The 22406-nt window shown below is 43.0% G+C and overlaps 1 protein-coding gene across 17 annotated transcripts in view; it reads right to left on the minus strand.

Annotated features, from left to right (window-relative positions):
• Positions 1-22406, minus strand: part of Hivep2 (HIVEP zinc finger 2) — a 192543-nt gene that overhangs the window by 116475 nt on the left and 53662 nt on the right. The window contains exon 1 of one of the 17 annotated variants that reach the window (XM_076552716.1): positions 15281-17090. The exons of the other annotated variants lie outside the window; for them this stretch is intronic. The gene's annotated coding sequence lies outside the window, so the exon portion shown is untranslated. Of the gene's footprint in view, positions 1-15280; positions 17091-22406 lie in introns of those variants that run through there. 17 annotated transcript variants of the gene reach the window in all.

Below are 22406 nucleotides of genomic sequence, written 5' to 3' on the forward strand. Positions count from 1 at the left end.
CCCAGCTCACACAAAGCTTTCACATACACTATTTCAGTATCATCTCACTATCAAAGAGTGTAGCATCCAGCCATGAACAAAGGAGAAGGAAATCCCAAGCCACTGAGTGCTAGGAAAACTGATGACGTGGGCTGGGGTGGTGATTCAGCAGGTAATGGCGCTTGCTGCCAAACCCGATGACCTGAGTTCGATCCCCAGATCCACATGAAGGAGAGAACCAACTCTGGCACCCTGTCCTCTGATTTCCACAAATGCACATGCACACACTAACCACACACACACACACACACACACACACACACACACACACACACACACATACATCTACACAGACAAACACACAATTTATTTATTAAAAAATACAATTTAAAAAATAAGGCAATGAACCAGGACCTTACTTGCTTATTTTATAGCCAAAAAATGCAGTTCTGTACATTCTGAAGGACCAGAAACCAACATATATATATCTTGTAAACCCAAACTATTTTTCAAATATTTTCTTCTAAGGAAGATAATGGGATAAAATGAAAGCTTTATAAATAAATACTATCTGTATCTTTATATATTACAAATCAAATTGTAAAAATAACCCTTAAGGAACATACTAAATAAACAGAAGCTAAAAATCAATCACTAAAATACATATTTATAATAGTAGGAGACATATGTTCACATTAACACCCTATCTGGCCCCCCGCCATCTTTATCACTCATCTCCACATCTCTACTGGCCCTTGCAGCCAGCCATGGCGCCTCTCTTTGCCTGTGTCTACCAGATTCAGAGGAACTTTGCATACAGTTGAGACTCAGGCAAAGTAATGACTGACTAGTAGATAACAATTAGGTTCTTAGACTGTTAGCATATAACAAATTTCATATAAGTATCTTTTTAAAAAATAATTCAAGGTCTCGCTATTCAGCTCTGGCTGGCCTGTAACTAACTTCATCTCAAATCAAACTGCCTGGAACTCTGAGATCTGCCTGCCTCTGCCTACTGAGCTCTGCAATGAAAGACGTGCTCTGCCATGCACCACCATGTCAGACCTAAATAAATGCATTTTACAGCTAGAGTTGAAAGTACACAAACAAGCAACTCAAAATTCAGCTGTGCTGTAACCAAGAAGGACCACAGATTGAATGGCGGGCAATAAAATGCTCCTCCTGAACCCAACAGGCCCCTGTCATTCAGACCCGGAGTAACCCGAAGGGAGAAGTCCTCAGAAGTGACTGTGGTGTCCTCTGAATCACTGCCACTATAGGAGAAAACCCCAGGAAGTGGTTTGATTGAGTGGCTGGACCAGTGTGTGGGAATCAGCTGACGGCTCCCACGCTACAAGTCGTTAACAATGGGGACACAGTGAAACCAGGAATAACCTCCCTATCTTCAGGAGTTTGGGAAATCATTTCTAACCCAGTGAGTACATAACTTGGGAACAAGTCAATGGTTAATTATTCACTGATAGCTTAGTAATTAATCTGCTTTTGATCAAGTTTTCCTGAACCTGAGTACGACGTCTAAGACAATGAGGCTTTGAAAGCGTTTCCATAAAGGAACAATTTTCCCTGAATAGTTATGACCAACTAAAAACAAAAGTTAAGCCAGACAGCTGCTAGCAAGAAAAAGGAGAGAAAGAAAGAGAGGGAGAGAAAGAAAGAGGGGGGGGAGAAGAAAAGAAATAACTAATCAAAATGCACAGTAGGAAGTGATTTCAATATAAAAATAAGAATTGATTCATCTTTTTCTGCATGAGCAAATAGTTGGGTTTATTATATCTGGTGGGTGAGAAGCCAGTGAGCTCACCAGGAAGATAATATCAGAGTCCATCCTCATTTAAATGGCATTCAAATCATTACCTAAAGACAAAAAAGTGCAAAGGCTCCTACCTGAACAAAGCTAGGGAGATATATTATATATTATTATGTATTATATATTAACCTACATGGAGAGGCACTAATTAAATGGTTACCACTTCGCCTCAACCCAATTAGTTAGCCCTTTTGTGACCAAGATTGAAGGTTAAAGGAAGATTTCATAACCACTTGGTTTCTTAGTGATTCCCAGTACACAATTTTCAGTTATTACCCCAGTGTTTCCCCACACACACACCTTTTAGATTGAGCCACAATCCACTATCCTATATCCCTATATTCTTGAGGTCCAGTCCCAATCTATACAGGTGTTAATTTTCCAGGAGGCCTTAACAGGGTCACAAGAGCAACCAAGATGTGTTGCTCACACACACACACACACACACACACACACACACACACACACACACACACACACACACCAAGAAATGTCCCTTAGTTCCATACCAAAAAAAAAATCTCTTTTATGGAAAGAAATTACAGTGGCAATTCTAAAGTATTAAACAACACATGCATTTTCATACAGCTGGGACCCAGCAGAGGACACTTCATGGGAACATGGAACAGAGTGCCCTGGCATCAATACCTGGCAGGGAACCTAACAAGAACTCCACAAGTTGCCACACTACATCATGGAACCTTCTAGAAATCTTTTACATCTATTTTCTTCAATTTTTTTGGAAAGCCGTCTGCTCCAAATCCAAGCAAGATATTTACAGAAGTATTTCCTTTACCCCTATTTTTTTTTCTACAATAAATGGATGCCCTCAAAAGGGGTGAGGCGGAGGACATGGCACTGGAGTACAACACTCATCTGGTGTGTACAAGGCTCTGGGTTTGATCCACAGGACCACTAATGCAAAAGAAACCAGTCACATGAAACAGCACCTTCTGGGGTGGGCCATTGTCGACACTGACAGTAGCTGGGTATCTCTTCTGCTATCACATTTTTTTTTCTTTCTTACATTTGCTTGAAATATTTGAAAAGAGTTATCTTTGGGGAAAGGGGTGTGTGGTTACTCCCAACTCAAAGCAAACATTTTCCAGCCATTCAGGAAGGGGAGAAATATGCCATTTATGTTCGCTGACTTAGGCCAGATCTCATAGCACTGGGTTCTCGTAACTGACCAAACAAGCCTGTGACTCCTCAGCTCCTGCTCTTCCTACCCAGGCCCAGAGGGACTTACAGCAAAGTTTCTAAAGGACAATAATAAATCACCATCTACATAAAAATGAGTCCACGAGGTGTTTTCCACTTCCTGAATATTTCAGTGCTGACCAGGAACTCTCCTAAGGGTCTCAGAGGAATGGAGAGCATCCTTCTGAACCACAGAGTTCTGGAAGCCGGACCAAGATCAAACAGAAAGCAGAGCTCAGTCTCTCACGGAGCCCTGAGCAGAGCCTGTGCCTTCAGCTGGGGAGAGGAGGACACACTGTACTTACATTCACCCACTACGCACGGTTCCCCTGCACTCAGCCACTCGCTATTAAAAGAAGCAAGCTGTTCTGAAGATAAGCAGGAAGAGGATATTCAAAGCGTGTAGGCGGGATATTTTCATAGAGCTTCCCCACATTCCAAATACCTGAACAGAGTGAACCAAATTAAAAGCCCAACTAGAGCTCTGACCCGAGTTAATTGGGGAAATAATGTCTATCTCCCTTTCCACCCTTGATACAAAAATCAAAATTTATAGTAAAAGCTTTCATAGGTTTCAAATTATTTTTAAAATAATTTTGTTATCGTATTATTTTTTTTAATGTGTATGGATATTTTGCCTGTGCGTAAGTTAGTGTACCACATGCATGTCTAGTGCCTACAGAGGCCAGAAGAGGACACTGGATCCCCCGGAACTGGAGTTATAGACCATCGTGTGCCACCATGTGGGTCCTGGGAATTGAACCTTGGTCCTCTGTAAAAGCAGCAAGATCTCTTAACCGCTGAGCCAACTCTCCAGCCTCTCATTCACAAATCTTTACAAAATACTGTATCATAATCTATCTAAATTTCCATTTTCAGATTTTTTTTCTCCAGTTCAGGCTTCTTAAAGATATACTTGTTTTGAATACTGCTTTTAAAAGTTTGTTCCATATCAACTACTTTCTTAGTAGTTGCACATTCTTAGTGCTCTGAAATCCATGTTTCGGGTGAAAGCATGGGCTTGTCATCCAATCATAGAGCCTCCACGGAGTCCTGGATGCTGACACCCTCGGAGCGACTGTGGACATCCGAAAGGGATCTGACTGAGCTGCAGTCCGTGCTTCAAGGCCTCTCAGAAAAGGATGAGAGTGAAAACAGCTTTCAGGAGAAAAGGAGAAGCTGAGCGAGCTGGCGCCGTCCTATAATCCTGCCTCTCTGGAGACTGAGACAGGACGATGCAAAGTCTGAGGTTAGGCTGACGAAAAGAAGACCAAGCTGGAGAGGAAGAGAGACTCAGCTGGGAAATGTGGCCAAGAGAAGAGAAGAGGAAGGACACTCCGGAAGGGTGAGCCCCGGGCCTGCAAACCTGAATAAACACAGTCCATTTATAGGAACTATGGTCAACCGGACAGGTCGGGGACTTGGAGATGAGGTAGGAATTTCAGTGTCTGGGGTCACCGCGTTAACCTGTCTAACACCTCTGCCTTGGATAAGGAGAGCAGGCACAAGGAGGTGAAGGAGACAAGAAGGATCTGGAAGTGCCCAGTCTCCACTCTGCTCTTGGCTGAGTCCTGAGATACAGGCCATAATCACAACAGGTCAGGAACCTGGGCAGTTCACAGTGGGAAGACACACACACACACACACACACACACACACACACACACACACACACACACACACACGAACAGATCTGGTCACCTCTATAAAGCAAAGAACGAGATAAAAGATGAGCCAAGTGGTGGGACTGTGATCTGGTCCTGTCACTATGGAAATCAGTATGAAGGTTCCTCAAAAAAAAAAAAATCTAAAAGTGGATCTACCAATGATGGCCCTGCTCTACCCCTCCTCAGTATTCACCCAAAGGACTCCAAGATGACATATCAGAGATCCCTGCACATCAATGTTTACTGCTGTGCTGGTCACAATAGCTAAGTTGTGGAACCAACCTTGGTACACTGCAACAGAGGAATACATAATGCCAATGGCTTATACATACACAACAGAATAATTTTCAGCCACAAAGAACAAAGTTGTTTGCAGGCAAGTGGATAATTGTATTAAGTGACTTTAGCCCATCTCCAAAAGGAAACAATACCGTGTTCCCCTCACATATGATTCCTAGATTTTAAATATATACATGAGATTTCATGAGATATACATGATATATATATATATATATATATATATATATATATGAATATACATGACATGAAAGCAGAAATGAAACTATGCAGGGAAGCAAAGAGCACAATGGAGTGGAGGGGGAGGTAAAGGGTGGAGAAGACACTCAATGTGTAATATATATCTGCATGAAAAGCCCTCATGTAGCGCTACATACATATACTATACACAATGAAAAATTTTAAGGGTGAACTGAGGACAGCAGCATCTGTCTGTTCAAACTCGAGTCACAAATGGCCTATATAAAACAGCATTCGAGATGTTCAAAAGGAGACACTGTGCCTGGGCAGATGAAAGTGAAGAGCCTTGCATCAAAGAAAAACAGTTCACTGTAAAACCAAAGCAGGAACAAACTTAGCAAACTGAAGGAACAGAAAGAAGCCATATGGCGAGAGCCTAGTAGGGTATAGGGCAGGAAAGCTATGGGCCCTGAGAAACACAGACCCATAGCCATGGGGAAGAGCCTGGATTTTATTCAAAGGGTAAAAATAGTCTATTGGGAGATTTTAGCATAGGAAAAAATTACATCAATTTTTCAGCCAGGTTACTTCATGGAATACAGTCAAGAAAGACAGTTAACTTCTTTTGGAACAGACTATGCCACTAAATGGTGGCTATGACAGAAGCTGTAGCAGAACAGATAGTGAGAAGCTCCACCGTGCGGCATTTCTTTTTGTATAATGATCCAGAAAGACTTAACGTGGGTTATAAGAAAGGAGCAGACTCAAGAATGAATTCTCGGCTTGGAGATAGCTGTCAGCAAAGTGCTTGTCTTTTTAAGGATGAGGGGCCAAGCCTGAGCCCCAGAACCTACATAAAAAGGCCAGAACGTGGTGGTACACTGCTGTAATCCTAGTGATGTGGGGACAGAAATAGGCAAATCCCAGGAGCTGGGCAGCCAGCCAATCTAGCCTGATTGGTGAGGTCCAGGTCACTGGAAGAATCTTTCTCTAAAGAGATGGATGGAGCTCCTGATTGTACTAACTGAAGCTGTCTGGTCTCCACATGTATGTGGACATATACACTCAATCACACAAGTAGGAGTTCTCTCTTCTCTCTCTCTCTCTCTCTCTCTCTCTCTCTCTCTCTCTCTCTCTCTTTCTCTTCTCCCTCCCTCCCTCCCTCTTTCTCTCACACACACAGGCATTAAAAAAAAAGAACAAATTTGTAGTTACACTGAAATTGTATCTTGAGCATGGTTGGTATGTGTCAATATTCTACTTACTAGAAAGGAGTTTTTGAACTGTTTTGTGGGGAGCAGAGCTGAACAGAGGGACACCAGCCATTCCCTTCTGTCTGCCTAACGGCTCCTATTCAGCAAGTATTACAGGTTGAGAACTCACAAGAAAATCTATTCATAGAGATAAAGCCTTGACAGTTAGCAACTTGATGATACCTGAAACCACAGGCTTCCTTGGCATCTGCTAGGAGAGTTGGGCAAATAAGGGGACGGAACCCTAGGCGACTGCAACGCTTAAGGCAAGGGTAGGAAGGAGACCAAGGAGGCAGGTGGGAGAAAAGCCTCATGAGTGTCATGGAAGCTAAGAGAAGGGAGCTTTTATCATGGCGGGCAGCTACACCAATGCATAGAGTTAAAAGGCGAAAACAACAACAAACTCTGACTTTGGTCAAGATGGTGAGCGAGAAACCCATGACAGTGATACCATGCAAATGAGAGGCATTTGGAAGAACAAGGCAAATAAGAGGCCATGGGAATGGGAATACAGGCCTCTGCCTTCTACCTCCTGTGCTGATTCGGTGAGTCTAAGTTGTCCCCTACTCCTCGAACAAGAAAGATCTCAAGAACTCTGAGTGGGAAGAACGAATGCAATAGAGAGCTGTAAAATTGATCAAACAGTAGTGAACAAGATCAGTTTGAACTAGAAGAGGAGCAGATGTTCAGCTACCCTGAAGTGAGGCTGAACTAGGATGAGAATGATGAACAGGACACCAAAGAGCTCTGAAAAAGCACAAGGCCCTGCTAGGGGGACGTCTTTCTGTACGCTGTGAATATATGTTGCTCCCATTGGTTAATAAATAAATAAGTTGCTTTGGCCTATGGCGAGGCAGCTTAGAGGCAGGCAGGAAATCCAAGGAGAGAAAAGGGAGGAGAAAGACAAAGTCTAGAGAGACACCAGCTGCCGCCACCAAAGGAGCAGCAAGATGTCAGTCATCCAGCAATGCCACAGCCACATGGCAACCTATAGATGAATAGAAATGGGTTAAATTATAATAGCTGGCTAGCAAGAAGCCTGCCATAGGCTGTACAGTTTGTAAATAATCTGTGTGTTTACTTGGGTCTGAGCGGCTGTGGCACCAGAGGTGAGAGAGATTTGTCTGGAATTTGGAGGGCCAAGCAGACAGACCCAAGGAATTTATGGCTACAAGGCCAGAGAGAGTCAAAATGGTTTCAAATACCTGAAGCCATCCCAAAAGTAAGGGGGGAAAGAATGGTGAAATAAAAAGGCTGGGTACTTCTGAAGGATTCTATCTTGGGCTATGCCACATGAGGTCTCTTTTAAAGAAGGCACAATGTTATCCACCAAAGTGTCCACTTGGTCTCTTTCCTATTCTTTACTGTTATATGTTTTGAGCAGGCTTCTATTAATAATGTCCTATTCATCTTTCAATTGACTGTGCCATGTATGTGTTAATAAGCTCACAAGGCATATGTCTAGTCTTCTATCCAAAATGCCTTATTCATCCCATTAATAATATCACTCATTAGTGTTAGTAATTATTATAATTAATTATAATTATCTTAATGAGGCCCAGTGGATAAATTATTTTGAATACCTAGATCAATATATCTAGTATTATATCTGGTGAATGTTTACAATTATCTACAAGTGAAATGATGTACAGCTAAAAATTTCAGAATTTAAATCCTATTTCAGTAGTTTTGAAATTTACACAGGACTACTGCCTCTTTAAAAGGCCTTTCTATCAAAATATAATTTGTATCTCATTTCAAAGCATTGTGAATCATGACACCTTGGTTACATGAGAGAAAAACATCCAGTTTAGTAGTTGAGACTCTTGGATCCAATCTCCAAATATTTATGCATCCTTTAATTTCAACACTTGAAAGCACAAGAAATATTAAGAAACCTGTTCCTCAGCCTCTTGGAGAACTGTGCAATTGGTCCCAGGGGGGAAAGAATCGTCCCAAGGGGACAGAAAGGTATAAGAATTACAGAATGGGCTTTTAAAGATGTGAAGACTGCCCTACCTCAGCATCTGTCATTGCAAAGATGTACCTCTTGGTCATTGAAACCCACCCGCCACCAATGGATGTGAATCACGTATCTAAACCAATGCCAAGATCTGGGGGTGGGGGAATTATTGTAGACTAAGGCAGTGTAGCCCTCTTAAAGTATGCCATGTCATTCCCATGCACATATTCCCTTCACTAGAAGAAATTCTTGATACTGCAAATAATTGTTGGGCATTTTTTTTTTAAATCATTTAAACTTCTGAGGCAGTAAACTGTCTCCAAAGAGACCCTGTCAAAATCCAAATGACTTTAGCTTCCATGGGATGAGAAACTGAGAGAAACAGAGTGTGTTGCAGGATCATGTTAACACAGATGTATGGATCATTGCACTGCTAACACATGTTCCCGATTCTAACATGTGTTTCAAAGCGTGGCTCTACACCTTCCATATGCAATACTTCCCCAAACTACTCCTATCTGGGTACCACGCATAATGTCCATCAGCCGCACAACTGGGCATACGTTCTGAAACTACTATTGAGACCTAGATTTCCTCTAGAGGCCATGCCTGATTTCCTGGCACACCTCCCTGAAGAGTTTAGGGAGAAAAGCTGGTCTTGCCCATGGCCAAAAACCAATGTGCAGGCAGGTAAAAGCACTCGCTGTGTTCCAAATGAGACAAGCGGATGCTGGGGATGACATCAGGGAAGGACACAGTGTTTTCTGTGCCTCCCCAGATGTCCAGGCAGGAAATAGGCTTTTCCCAATCTAAGGGAAAAATTGGCTGGGGAACATGTCTGAGCCGACAGCCCTAGATGACAACTTCTGAGCAGGGACAGAAAAGGTACCGCAGGGATGCAGAAAGCCTTTCCCGCAGTGCTGCTGGAACCAAAGACACAGCATCTCAGCATCCTAATTCAAAAAAGTCTAGGCTCAGAACAGAGATAGAGCTCCCAGGGAAGCTGAGGCCACGGTGCGGCAAATACCTTGAACTTGACCTCAGAAGACCTGGTATCTATTATTGGATCTGCCTCTCCTGCACGGTGAGGCACTAGCTAGCTACGTTATTTAACTTATTTAACTTGTCTGATCCTCTATTATAGCAGTTATAAAGTGAGAGAGAGAGGAGAGAGCAAGATCTAGCCCATCTATCAGATGGTCTCTGTAAGAATTTATCAAGACTATTTGTTAAATACTCCTTGACAAATTCTAAAGGCCTACCTCTGAAAATGGCGATTTCTAAATTTTTATGAAGACGTAGGTCTTTAATTTGTAGGCAACAGGTAGGCAGTGAAGGCTACGAACCTTCACATTAATCTACTTAAAATAGCAGGTTAAGAGGATCCTTGCAGGCGAGTCAGGAACAGTCTGATTTGAATCAACTGAAATAGACAGTAGGGTTTGTTTTTTCCAAGAAAGAACACGGATACCCAGCATAAGAAATAGGGATAAACCAGAGATATTCCATGAGCTGCTGCTACAATAACCCTCATCACCTGACCTCTGGAGCCCTCCACCAACAGTCCATATTTAACCCCATCATCTTCTTGAGCCTTCTTTTCCTCTGTCTCAGATTCAAAAGCCAACCTAACAAACACCAGATTCCTCCATGTCTTCCGCTTCTTCACAGCTACTCAAGTATTCTTTCTTCTCACGTTAAATTCTCATCTCTTGCCCAACATCCTGGACCAACTGACGTGGGCTCTCTCTGCGCAGCTGTCATGGTTGGACATCTCAGAGCTCCCTCCTCCGTCTTTCACAATCTCGTTTCTCTGAGGGGCACGCCCATGCTCTTCTCCAAACTAGGCTGACCTCACATCCTTTCTGTTTGCCTGGGTGATGTTGTAATCCTCACAGGGGCCTTGATCCCTGACTTCCAATGAACTCTGAGGAAAGCGACTATGTCTGGGTCACTGCTCTATCCAGGGATGAGCACAGAACACCCTCGGTGGTGTACTGTGAATAAACATACCTGATAAGATTTGAGAATTCTCTAACCTACCCACTCCATTGCTGCCTTCTCTTTGGCTTCCACCCCTCCCCCACCTGGGTATTCAATTGTCCCTTCCCAACCTTAGGATGGGACATTTTCCCAGGATTCCAAGCTCCGTTTTCATATTCTATTTGCTCTTTCCAACAGAGAGGCGTTCCCACCAACACACAAGAGGACAACGTCACAAAGTTTTCCAGTAAGTGTTCCCAGAAAATCTAACTCCCCCTACAACAAGAATCCCACAGCTTGCACCCCGCTCTGAGAGGCGAGGCTTTACCCTGACCCCCAAAAAGAGCCCGCAGAGAAGGGACGGGACGAAGGTCAGAGAGGAACCCAAGCGTCCCAGCGGGGACAGCTGAGCCTCAAGTGGGACTATCAGGCAAGCCTCTGCCACCAGAGACAGTCACCAATGTGTCCTACATTAGTGACAAAGACGCTTCTCTTCTCCCGGGGAGCGGGACTGGCCTTTCAAGGTGCAGGTTCTCTGGGGCCTGCGAACTTCACCGCTGTAAAGGTGTCCTGAGCTCTTCCTCTGGGGCAGGCTTTCCACGGAAAAGTGAAAACTTTGCGTCAGCTGTTCGTTACAGATGGGAAAAGCTGGTCTGCACTGGGCGAGACTTTGCCCCCGGTTACTGGAGTGGCTCTCACGCATGGACTAAATCTTTACACCTAGTAAAGTCTACCTCAAGCCTTCCCCGAGTCGAATGCCAAGGCAAAGCTCAAATTCCCATCCCATGCCCATACCCCACTCTGGACGGAGAAGCTCTTGCTCCACAGTCATTTCAGAATTCCCTTCACCTTCCTTTCTTGAACTTGACTTTGGGTCCTAGGCACCTGTTTCAGCCAAGTGTGAGGTGGTCGCCTGTTTTTCCCTCTGCTAGACTGAGGTTTCTTAAGAGCAGGCGTTTCATCTGGTGTCTTGGACTTGAAGTCCTCAGAACTCTTTTCACAGCTGGCACTATATATTAGCAGCCTTTCTTAAGTTGATTCCCTCAGGAGGAAGATAAATCCTTTACTGGACTATGCCATGTGGCTTTATGAATACCTCTCTATGCGCAAAACCTAATCTAAACAACACAGGAAACCAACTGGATGATAAGGCCTTACCCACTTCACCCAGGAGTCTGGCTACGATTTTATAGGAAAATGAGACATTTGTGGGCAATTCGTTATTTAAATATCTGTAAATCTACATGTCAGGAAATTTTAATCAGTTAAGGAAAATAAAGGCTTAGAAAGGGCAAGTTTTGCATGGCATTCCACAGCCAATGAACTGTGAGGTAAGTGAAGAGAGTCACGGCCACTTGGCCTGAGATGTGGCAAGAATCTCCTCCACACTGGATGAGAGGTGAGTCCTTGTATTTGTCTTAATGTTTTTTAAGGCACCTGATTGTCGTGTCATCAAACTTCAGTGAACTTAGAAGAATGCCTTTGGTGAAATTCCTTGAGCCCCAGCACCAGCTCTGGAACCCCCCTTTCAAATCTCAGAACAGTTAGACCCAAGGGTTTTTTCAGTTACACACAATTCCTCTTTGCCCAACTGACAAAGACTACAAAATACTATTTCCATTAAAAGTGCACCCTCCCCTGTCTACTCCATCTGCCCAGTGATGCTCTCCTCTTACGTACCTTCTAACCTTCTCTGTCCTGTGAAAGCATTTGCCCAAAGTCATCACTGGGCAGGAATTTCAAACCTTGCTGGCTTAAATGATGACATCTTGTTGTAGAAATCTGAGTACTTCCTGGTATATCTAAACATCAGTCATTGGGAGGCCTCTGCCAATCCTTGTCATGGGGTGATTAAGGTAGTGCACACAGGGTCACAGACGTGGCCTTAACCAATTACTAGCTTGTTACCATGATCGGGGTCACAGGAGGACTCTGCACACTCATTGGTGATATCAGATATATGAGGTGAGAGCTTTTCAATTCCTCAACCCTCACAGTTAAGAACCTGGGAGCGGGCCTGCCCCTTAACCACTGTGCATAGAATGGGCAATTTCAGACACAGAGTCCATCTGTCTACAATACCTCCTGGTCCGCATCTGTGCAATGACTGAGGTGAAGTGCAAAGCGTCTTAAATCACCAAGGAGAATTCGCAAAGCTAAAGAATCTTTCTACTGAACTTGCTAATGGCCCAGGAAAGAGGAGGCACCATTGGCCAAATAAAATATGACCCGCCCCCTCCCACGTGAGCTCCATCTTAAGCCGGCCTTCTGATTTGTCTGGCACGTCCGTTTTCTGATGATAGGCATTATCACCTTAACTGTAGGTGCTTTTGAGGGGTTTCTGCTTATCCATAAGCGTCACAAGAGTCAAGCACCCTTATTTAAGAAAAAAAGTTCTTATATCACCTCAGTGTTGTAGGCTGTTATTAGTGTTCTCATGGTTTTGTACAAACAATGGGAAGCTTAGTCAATGGATTGCTTTTGGGGACAAGGGGCAAGCATGGGCTGAACATAGAACCCCCTGGCATTCTTCCCCTGAACTTCACCTTCAGCAAAGAGCACACACCAACCAGGAACCCCCATCTCCGACCCAAGTTGATATAACAGTCATTTACCCCCTACTCAGACTAATCATCTACAAGCAATAAAAGTATCTCCATAGAAACCAAGCATACAGTGAAATTCACTCACGGTACAGGATCCACTTTAGCAGAAAGGCCATTTGCAGCCAATATCTTGCTCTACCTTAGGTCTGCACATCAAATGCATATCTTATACCTTTAGAGTTTCACAATACTGAGGATTACAGAAATCATCATACATGGGAGAGAGGAAGGGGGCTGGGGTGGAAGGATAGATTTGCATATGTAGCTATAAAAATGCCAAAGCAGATTCCATGCTAAGCTCTGCCAAGCAGAGAACAATTACTCTTACCCATCAGCATGCGGCCTCCAAATTATATTCTCTTCTCCACACAGAGGCAGTCATCAGATTACCAAAGTGAGGCTATCCTGCCTAAACGCAAATGGCTCTTCTATGGAATAAGCACAATGCAATCAAGGGACAAGCAGCTATTTCTCTCCCACACAAATTATAATCCTCGGTGAAATATATTTTTTAAATGAAGACTACATAATCCTCCTCCGTGTTTGACTCTGCCCTCACACTCCTGCACATAAAAGCCTACATTCATTTTAAAGAAAGGGAGAAGCATTGTATACCTTCTCATAACATCCTCCACCACACAGAGCAAAGGAGAATGGAAGTGTCTCAGCAAGCCCCCAAGTGCATCCTTCCACATACTTTCACTGGGGGACACACTACAGCGAAATCAACGAACAATGGGTCTCACCCATGTCTTAATGATTTCCTCCTTCTAAACAGATGCATTATGGAAGCTTAATTCATTATATTACCAATGACTCAAAACTCATAGCTCGGGATTTCAATATCTCACAAATTTCAGGTGATAAATTGCTCGCTGTGAGTCATCCTGCTTATCCAAGGAGCGAGTTCTCAAAAGGAAAGAAAAGTGTTGTTGTAGGTGAGGTTTACAGTGACACTCATTTCTCTCGTGTTCTTTCTCCCTCTGTCATTTGAATTTTAAATGTCGAGAACTGAAACAATATGACTTGACAGGTGATAGATTTTTACCATGAGGAGAGCTCATTTGAAAGGAAGTGACAAAAATAGTTACAAAATGTCCCATGCCCACTTCATGGAACAGGATGAAGCAAAAGAGCTATGAACAAAATACTTCCAGGGTGGTTTCTGCACCCCACACATCTTTCTCAGGGTACTAGAGTCTGGGATTATCTCCTAATTTGGTTCCTAAGAGGCAAACCATCAAGAAAGTTGTTGCAGTAATACTGGTAATGCTACATTAAGAGAAAATGTCCTTATTTGGGTGGTTGGGGGTAATAAAATTGGTAAGCAAAGCCAGTAATTTCTTTTCATAATGAAAATCATCTTAAAGGACCAGAAAACTAATTCTACCTTAAATGAGTAAATGTTATAATGGCATTCCAGTAAACGGAGCGTTTTAATTCTGTTTAGTTGTCATTTAAAGGAACCAAAATAATGACTATAAAGATCACCATACACAGAGTGCCCTGACCCACATGTGATCCCTCACCCACCCACCTGCTCAAGCTCCGCCTCCCTTCACTCGACGGGAAGTCAGTAATCACTTTTGCAAACAAGCAGCATGAGGAAATGATAAGGAGAGGAAGATAAGATAGAGCGAGCGGAGGAAAGAAGCGGTGGGAGACAGACGGACGGACAGACAGAGCTGCATAGACAGCTGCTTAGATGTCGGGGCCAATCTCTCTACAGTAATCCTACACACGTGTGAAAGGGGGAAAAAAAAAGTGGGAAAGGAAGCTAATGAAAAAACATTTCTCTGCGTTAGTTATAATCACTTCCATACAGAAACTCAAAGGCACAGCTCTCCTTTCCATAGCTTGTGAAAATAAAATGCAGGTAAAAAAAAAAATAATAGTGCCAGATGGATAGCCAAATATCGTCAGTCTAAACACAACACAAAATTCCTATCACTGTGCCTGCTGAACATCTTAAAATTGAAAACCTCTGCACTTACTCCTGATAAAAAATAATCCAGTTGCTCATGGATCAATCCGGCAGATTTGAAAAGTAACCCCTCAAGTAATTTAAAAGAACCCCATGCCGCTCTACCCATCCGAGAGTTACCACCCGCTGCCCACAGCAGGGTTCTAACTATCCACTTTCTCAGGTCCCGGAAATGCACCTTTCCCCACAGGCAGCCACGGAGGAGGGCTGAGGGACTAGCTGAGCCAGGACTGCTGCTGTTCACAAAAGGAATTCCCCTCCCTTCCCCGGCTTCTCCCTCCCCTTTCTCCTCCTGTCCCTCCCCCGTCATCACTGGTGAGTGATGTCCCTCGCTACCTGCCTTGATCAACACCGTGTGAGCCCCTGTCTTCAGGCATGCAGGGAATTTAACAGCCTGGAAATTCCTGTTGTCCATTCGCTGAGGTCACAGATAAAGCTAAACAACAGCCGTGGTTCCCATCAATCATAAGTCACTCGCTGCTAGAATGTATGGAAGGAGACCTGATGTAAGCGAGTCACCAGAGAAAATACCCACTGATGACGCATATCCAGGCATAAAAATAGTCACAGGGCCCTCAAAGGGATTATTCAACAGCCTACATTTAGACTTTCTTACAACAGACCTGAAGTCAACGTGCCACAGTAAGTGGCTGAAGTGCTGTAAGTTCAACAGACACAGCCAGGAGTGCTTGGTTTAACTATGTTCCCACCAGCACAAGCTGTTTAGTAAATTTTAGCATAACTTTACCAACATCAAACCACACCAACCGGCTAAGGCACAAACAGCCTTCAAAGGACGATCCCTGCTGACAACTCACCCCAAGACATTGGACTCCAGCAGTCCAGAGAAACACAGCCTTGGTGGCTTTCTCAATCAATGTTAGGAAAATAAAACACACGGCACTTACGGGTCTTTTGTCTTTTAAAAGCATGTTTCTAAGAGGAATAAAGCTTAATTACAAGGTGCACCAAAGAAACTGACCTTTTGCCCACTGTCTTTGCGGTTATAATTTTATTTTTTCAGAAGTGGTTGGATCATTTATAGAAATAATTACGGTGTGTGTTACAGACACCTGCTACATGTGGAATATCACATGGTAATTAAAATTAATAACGCAGAAGCACTATCACTGTAAAACAAATGGGTGCATGCATGTAGTAAGGCATGCAAATATCTTAACCGAGCCAGTGACAAGACATTAATGGAGACTGAAAGCCTGGGTTGTTGGGCTAATTTTTTTTATTATTATTATTTTATGAGGAGGAAAATAACTTTGTACATGTGCCACAATTTTAATAGTTTTCAAGTCATCTGTTCTTTCTCCCTCCCACGCAAACATATGCACAGCTTGCTACCCGACAGAACGGGTCCTTCACAGAACTTTCAGATCAGCAAAGGCTGGATTTTGGCATATTTTCTATTTGAATATCTAAAAATGTTCCCGTCCAAGTTTCCTGTAAGCAAATGTGTCACCACGGTGGACAGTGAAGGAAACTGGCTAGGACGGAGGCTAAAAGTTAGCTTCGGAATTTGAACACCTCACTTGCTATGCCCTCCCTGTTGGCCTTAATAATTCCTTCCTAATAATGGGAAGATTTCCGTTGCTCCCATGCCAATGATCAGCCATAGAGTATGGGTCTGTGATGCAGTTTCTCTCCGGTACCTGATGTTACTGACTCCCCTGCCTACACAACTAGCAAAAAAGCTCTTAGCAACAAGGCTGTAACTTTGACAGCCTATTCTGGGCTTGCATTTAGAAGGGTCTGACTTCTCCAAAACAGCTAAGACAACATCTTCCTCTGCTGCAAAGTTCTCCACCACTTTCCTCAAGTATGATAGCGGGGCTATAAATACAGGTGAAACATTATTTTTAGTTCAAAGATGTCACAGAGGGCTCGAGCTTCCCTCCTGTGCATACATGTCAACAACATGTGGCCTACTTTACAGAATCTAAGTGGAGATGTTCGCTGGTGCCCCTAGCTGAAGAAACGCGCCTGCTCCTCCATCTCTGCTTTCATCCCTGTTACAGGGCTCCACCAAACAACTCACAGGTTAGCATTGTACAGGGTGTGAGGCCAAGGAGCAAACTAAATACGGGGTGAGCCTCGTTTCACCAAATTTCAGTGTTTTTTGTTTTGTTTATATATATAATAAACACTAAAGAAAATTTGAGAAACAGAAAAAAATAATCAGATGAAACACAGTCTCCTTTATCAAAATGAGAATGTGCCATAAATTAATGACTCCGAAACCAAAATGGTTTCACGAATTTTACACAGCTCTCGCCTTTCAAATAGCTCAAGATGAGCTAACGTGCCCCAGAAATAACCAGGTTCCACTGCACTTCATACACATGATAGCCTTTGGTCATGCTGGTCTATGCTTGGACAGATCTACTAAAGCCAAGGTGCTTACAACCTCTTTTCCAACAGACAGACACAGCAGCTGTCAATCCAGGAAACAAGACTGAGTCCCCTAACTTACCTCCATCAATCATTCCTGGTTTTAATAATACAACATCCGTGATTCAATTTGCTACCAGCAAAACATTTTTTTTTTCGTGTTAGAAAAGGGAGCTTGCTTACCCTAAATTAGAAACTGCACCATCATGATGGGTTTTATACTTCAACTTGTGACATCACTTCCTGCATTAGGTATGACAATTAAGAGCTTACAGAAAACACAGGTGGGGCTGGAAAGATGACTAGGTGGTTGAGAGCACCAGTTGCTCTATCAGATGACCCAAGTTCGATACCCGCCATCTACGTGGTGGCTCACAACTATCCATAACTCCAGTTCCAAGGGGTCTGGCATCCTTTTCTGGCCTCCAAAGGCAGCAAGAATGCAAGTGATGCGCAGGCATACATGCAGGCGAAACACTCCTACACATGAAATAAGTAAATAAATCTTTGGCTGGGCATGACGGTAAACACCTTTATCCCAGTACTCAGGAGGCAGAGGCAGGAGGTTCTCTGTGAGTTCATGACCAGGCCAGCCTAGTCTACATAGTGAGCTCCAGGCCAGCCAGGGATAGAGAGTAAGACTCTGTCTCAAAATAAAAATAAGTCTATGTATTATATGTATATATATATATATGTATATATACATATACACATATATATGTATATATAAATGTTAAAAGAAAGCACAGCTTAACTGTTTTAAATGCCAATGTACAGTTAATAAAGCAACTGATTTTATCTTTTGAAAGATAACCAAAATCACTAGCTCTCTAATCTAAGATCAGGTTATTGAACTATCTGTACTGAACTAGAGGCCAGGACAGAGACATAAACCAGCACAGCATAAAAGCAATACAATATAGGGGAATGAATCCTTTTTTAGCATTACATTCTCCAGAAGCCATATTCAAGATCATCCTGGAATAATTAGCCTTGGCAGGGTTGACTGATGCTTAAGATATTAGCAGAGCAGAGTTCTGGTTGTCTCTGTAGAGGTGTTTCTAGAGGGAGTTAACTGGTGGGAGGGATCTGCCTTCATGGTGGATGACATCATTTAATAAACGGAGGGTCCAGATGGAACAAATGAGAAGACTTGCTAGTATTTACTCCCTGCCCACTTCCTAGTTACCATGATGTCAGTTACATTATGCTGCCCCACCACACCCTCTGTATCATGGTGGGCTAAAACCTCTCTAATTAGGAGCAAAATAAATCCCTCCCCCTTTAGAGGTCTTGGTCTTGGTATGTCATCACAAAGAAATGCTAACATAATCCCACATATCACGAATGGAAAAGCATGCTAGGAAATCTTTTTCCACGTTTTAACGATATCAAAAGTGGGAAAATATGTCCCAGTTCAATATACCCTGCTTAAAAGATGATGGCTAAATATCAATTTATACTATAGGGTGAGTTACCCTGTCAGTTTCAGGATCTGAGAGGGATTTTGTTTTCAACTTTTTTTAATTGTATCCTTGAAATGTCTCATTATTTACTAGAAGTCTTTTTTAATGTGGCAAATAAGATTACTTACTGGACATTTTATGGGCCGAATTTAATAAAGTTATTGTCTTGTTTTTCAACATGTAATGTACCTAGAAAAGTACACATACACACACACACACACACACACACACACACACACACACACACACACACACTTACTTTACTACATATCTCACTTCCTGTGATAAGACCAAACATTCAAGTACCAAAGGTGAACAGTGAGAGTTACCTTCATCCCAGCCTTAACCCTCGGCTCCCACACTTAATCACCACACTAGTCAATTTTATCATTTCCTGTTGTCTGTCTTCTCCTAACTCCACTGCAGTGACCTCGGTTTTAGCTTTCACTGTTTCTCTTTGGGTAAACACAGCAATTATCTGTAAGGCCTCCCAGAGTGCACTGTACAGAAATGTACAGAACCAAGAGTGGGTTTAATGAATCACAAATCTGTCTATGGCATGATTTCCACTAAGATCTCAATGCAGCCAGAGATAGCTCAGCAGACAAAGACACCTGCCAACAACCCTGAGGACCTGAGTTCAAATGCTTCAATATACATGGTGGAAGGGGAGAACAGACTCCCGAAAGCTGTCCGATGACTTCCTCTACAGAATGGCTACAACATACACACACACACTGGAAAATATTCTGTAAAGATCTTTCACTGGCTCTGGGCCATGGCGTATCGGTAATCCCTCATATGATTGTAATTATTAACTCCTCTGTCTAAACAGCCTGTTTGCTTTTGAACTATCTGATATCAGAGGCCACTGTACTCGTTAGTTCCCCTCCAGCTCCCAGCAGAGTGCCTGACACATTTGTGGAACTGATGTACATGGAATGATAGTGCTCTGAATGGACATTGGAACTCTTCATATGGCCCCACAGCAAACTATTGTATTAGGTAGCCTGGTTGGCTTTGTGGTCAACTTGACACAAGATGGAGTTATTGAGAAGAATGAAGCACGGTTGAGAGAATGCCTCCATAAGACTTTCCTGTAGGCAAGCCTATGGGACATTTTCTTAATCAGTAATTGATCTGGAAGGGGTTAGCCATAAGCAGGTAGTCCTAGGGTGTGTAAGAAAGCAGGCTGAGCAAACCAGTAAGCAACAATCTTCCATGGTCCTGCTTCATTCCCTACCTCCAGGTTCCTGCCTGGAGTTCCTGCCGTGATTTCCTTTGATGAATTGTAATGTGGAACCGTAAAAGAAATAAACCCTTTCCTACCCAAGTTGCCTTTAGTTATGGTATTCTATCACACAATAGAAAGCTAACTATGACATGATACAATGATAAAACTTCTGGGCATCTTGAGCTCTCCATCTACAAAGAAGAGCGAGGCTAAACTGAGATGGCTAAATTAGGCTTATGTTGTAATCGTTGGCACCGATGGAGCATGTGTTCAGTATAGGGAAGCAATGCCTATGTCTACAGTATAAACATGCAACAGAAGAATTCCTTTTTTCTTCTTTTTTTTCCCCCAAAAAACAGGATTTCTTTATTTAGTCCTGGCTGTCCTGGAATTCACTACATAGACCAGGCTGTCCTTGAATTCACAGAGATTTGCCTGTCTCTGCCTCCTGAGTGCTGGGATATTAAAGGTGTGAGTCATGATGCCCAGCAACAGAAGACTTCTTACTTCTGGTGTGTAAATACACACATTCATCAGACATCAGCATGACCAGCACATGTCTATACACCCGTGCCATCCAATATACTCGAAACAGTGACCAATACGACTACGGAACTGATTTTTTACATCTTAATTAACTTACAGCCCATGGCTAACAAACAGTCCATGGCTACTACCCTGACACAAGTGGAGCCCCTTTGTGTACCCAGCTGTTCCCCTGTTCACCAGATCAGTCATGTTCACAAGCATTCCCATGGCAGTGCTTCTTAGAGAGGGTAGATTCACTGTCTATCTAATGTTGCCCCATAGTGTAGTGGGTAGCCGTTCCAGCTTTGATCTGGAAGGACCACCCCCACTGAGGCTTCGGTAACTGTCACACCTACAAGGCAGAGCCAAGAGAGGACCCTGAAGACCCAGGATCTGGATGGGCTGGCTCTCTTGGTTCCTGGACTCTGGACGCTGGAGGTAGACCGAGCAGAGTTCTCCAGAGAACACCGCCGGACTGCACTACACCTTTCCCAGACCCTCTAGCCTATCCCTTCACTTATAAGTTACCCCACAAAATAAATCTCCCTTTTAACTACGTGGAGTGGCCTTACTAATTTCACCAATACTTTTGGTTAAAAAAATCAGATGGTGTGGCTGGAGCCTCAGCTCCCTGTGCAAATTTACACTAACAGGGAAAGTACTCTGCACAGCCAGCTTCCGAGGATCACGTCACAGAGTCCCAGTGCATCTCCTTCCAATAATCTCTTTAAGAACTGTATCTTAACGAAGCTACTGAAGTCTCTTTCTGGAGATGACTACATGTTAACGTATTTGCTCTGCCCGCGGTCTAAGGCTATACATTCACTGAGGGTCCCTGTTCCCTTGCACAGGGAGTGCCATGTTGGAATCTAATGGCTATAGGGATGAAGGAGATGGACCAATACGACATGCAGACACAGACTACAGCAGCGAGCGCACAGAGATCAGGAGCAAACCTCAGCTCTGAGGTTCCCCCATCGGCTCTGCTTTCCGTTTGGAAAGACACATTTGACCTCCCATCTGTCAGGTACTACTACGACTTTAATTACAGCTCATGACTCTTCTATAATAATGATTAAGTGAAATAAACCAGACATATGAAGATGAATGCAAATGGTGTAACTGGGAGTCATAAAAATAATCTTTCACTCTCCAGCCTGGTGTTATTATAGAGAACAATGCCCTACCAGTTGGCAGAGCATCATGCTCATGTCTGACCAATCTGCGTACACGTCTATAGGGAAGGTTCAAGCTCAAAATAATTACAAGGATGGCTACACTTTTATTTGTAAACTCCAGCAAAAAAAAAAAAAAAAAGTCCATTATAGTCATGACCTGCAGTGTACAGGTTTTGTCTGTCACCAAGGGAAGACAATGTTTAAGTCAGCTCTTAAGTATATGACCTATCTCCTTAACTATACCAGAGGTACTATATGGACAAAGAATGCCAGCCCTAGACAATATCTGAAGTACAACAGTTCACTTTGGTTCTATGATTTCCAGCTCATGAATTACTTCCCCCTTTATCCATAACATCATTGTTAGGACAACTCCAAGAGGGGCTGAGAATTTTGTTATTTCCATCTTTCAGGAACGTACACTGATAGAGTCACAAAGACACTGGGTTAACTGTCTTAAGTTTATTGCTCCTATCTCTATACTCCAGAAACTTCCTAGAGCTTCATGTTCCTAAAAGAGATCCTGGATTTCATTTATTTGTTCCCCTTAAAATTTTAACCAAGTATTAGAGATGGTACCATATGCCTATCTCATCATATACTTGTGAGTATATGTATAAACACTAATACATTAAATCAGTGGTTTTGAAAGTGTTC

Source organism: Peromyscus maniculatus, chromosome 16 (assembly GCF_049852395.1).
Source record: "Peromyscus maniculatus bairdii isolate BWxNUB_F1_BW_parent chromosome 16, HU_Pman_BW_mat_3.1, whole genome shotgun sequence".
In the NCBI taxonomy this organism is placed as follows: domain Eukaryota; kingdom Metazoa; phylum Chordata; class Mammalia; order Rodentia; family Cricetidae; genus Peromyscus; species Peromyscus maniculatus.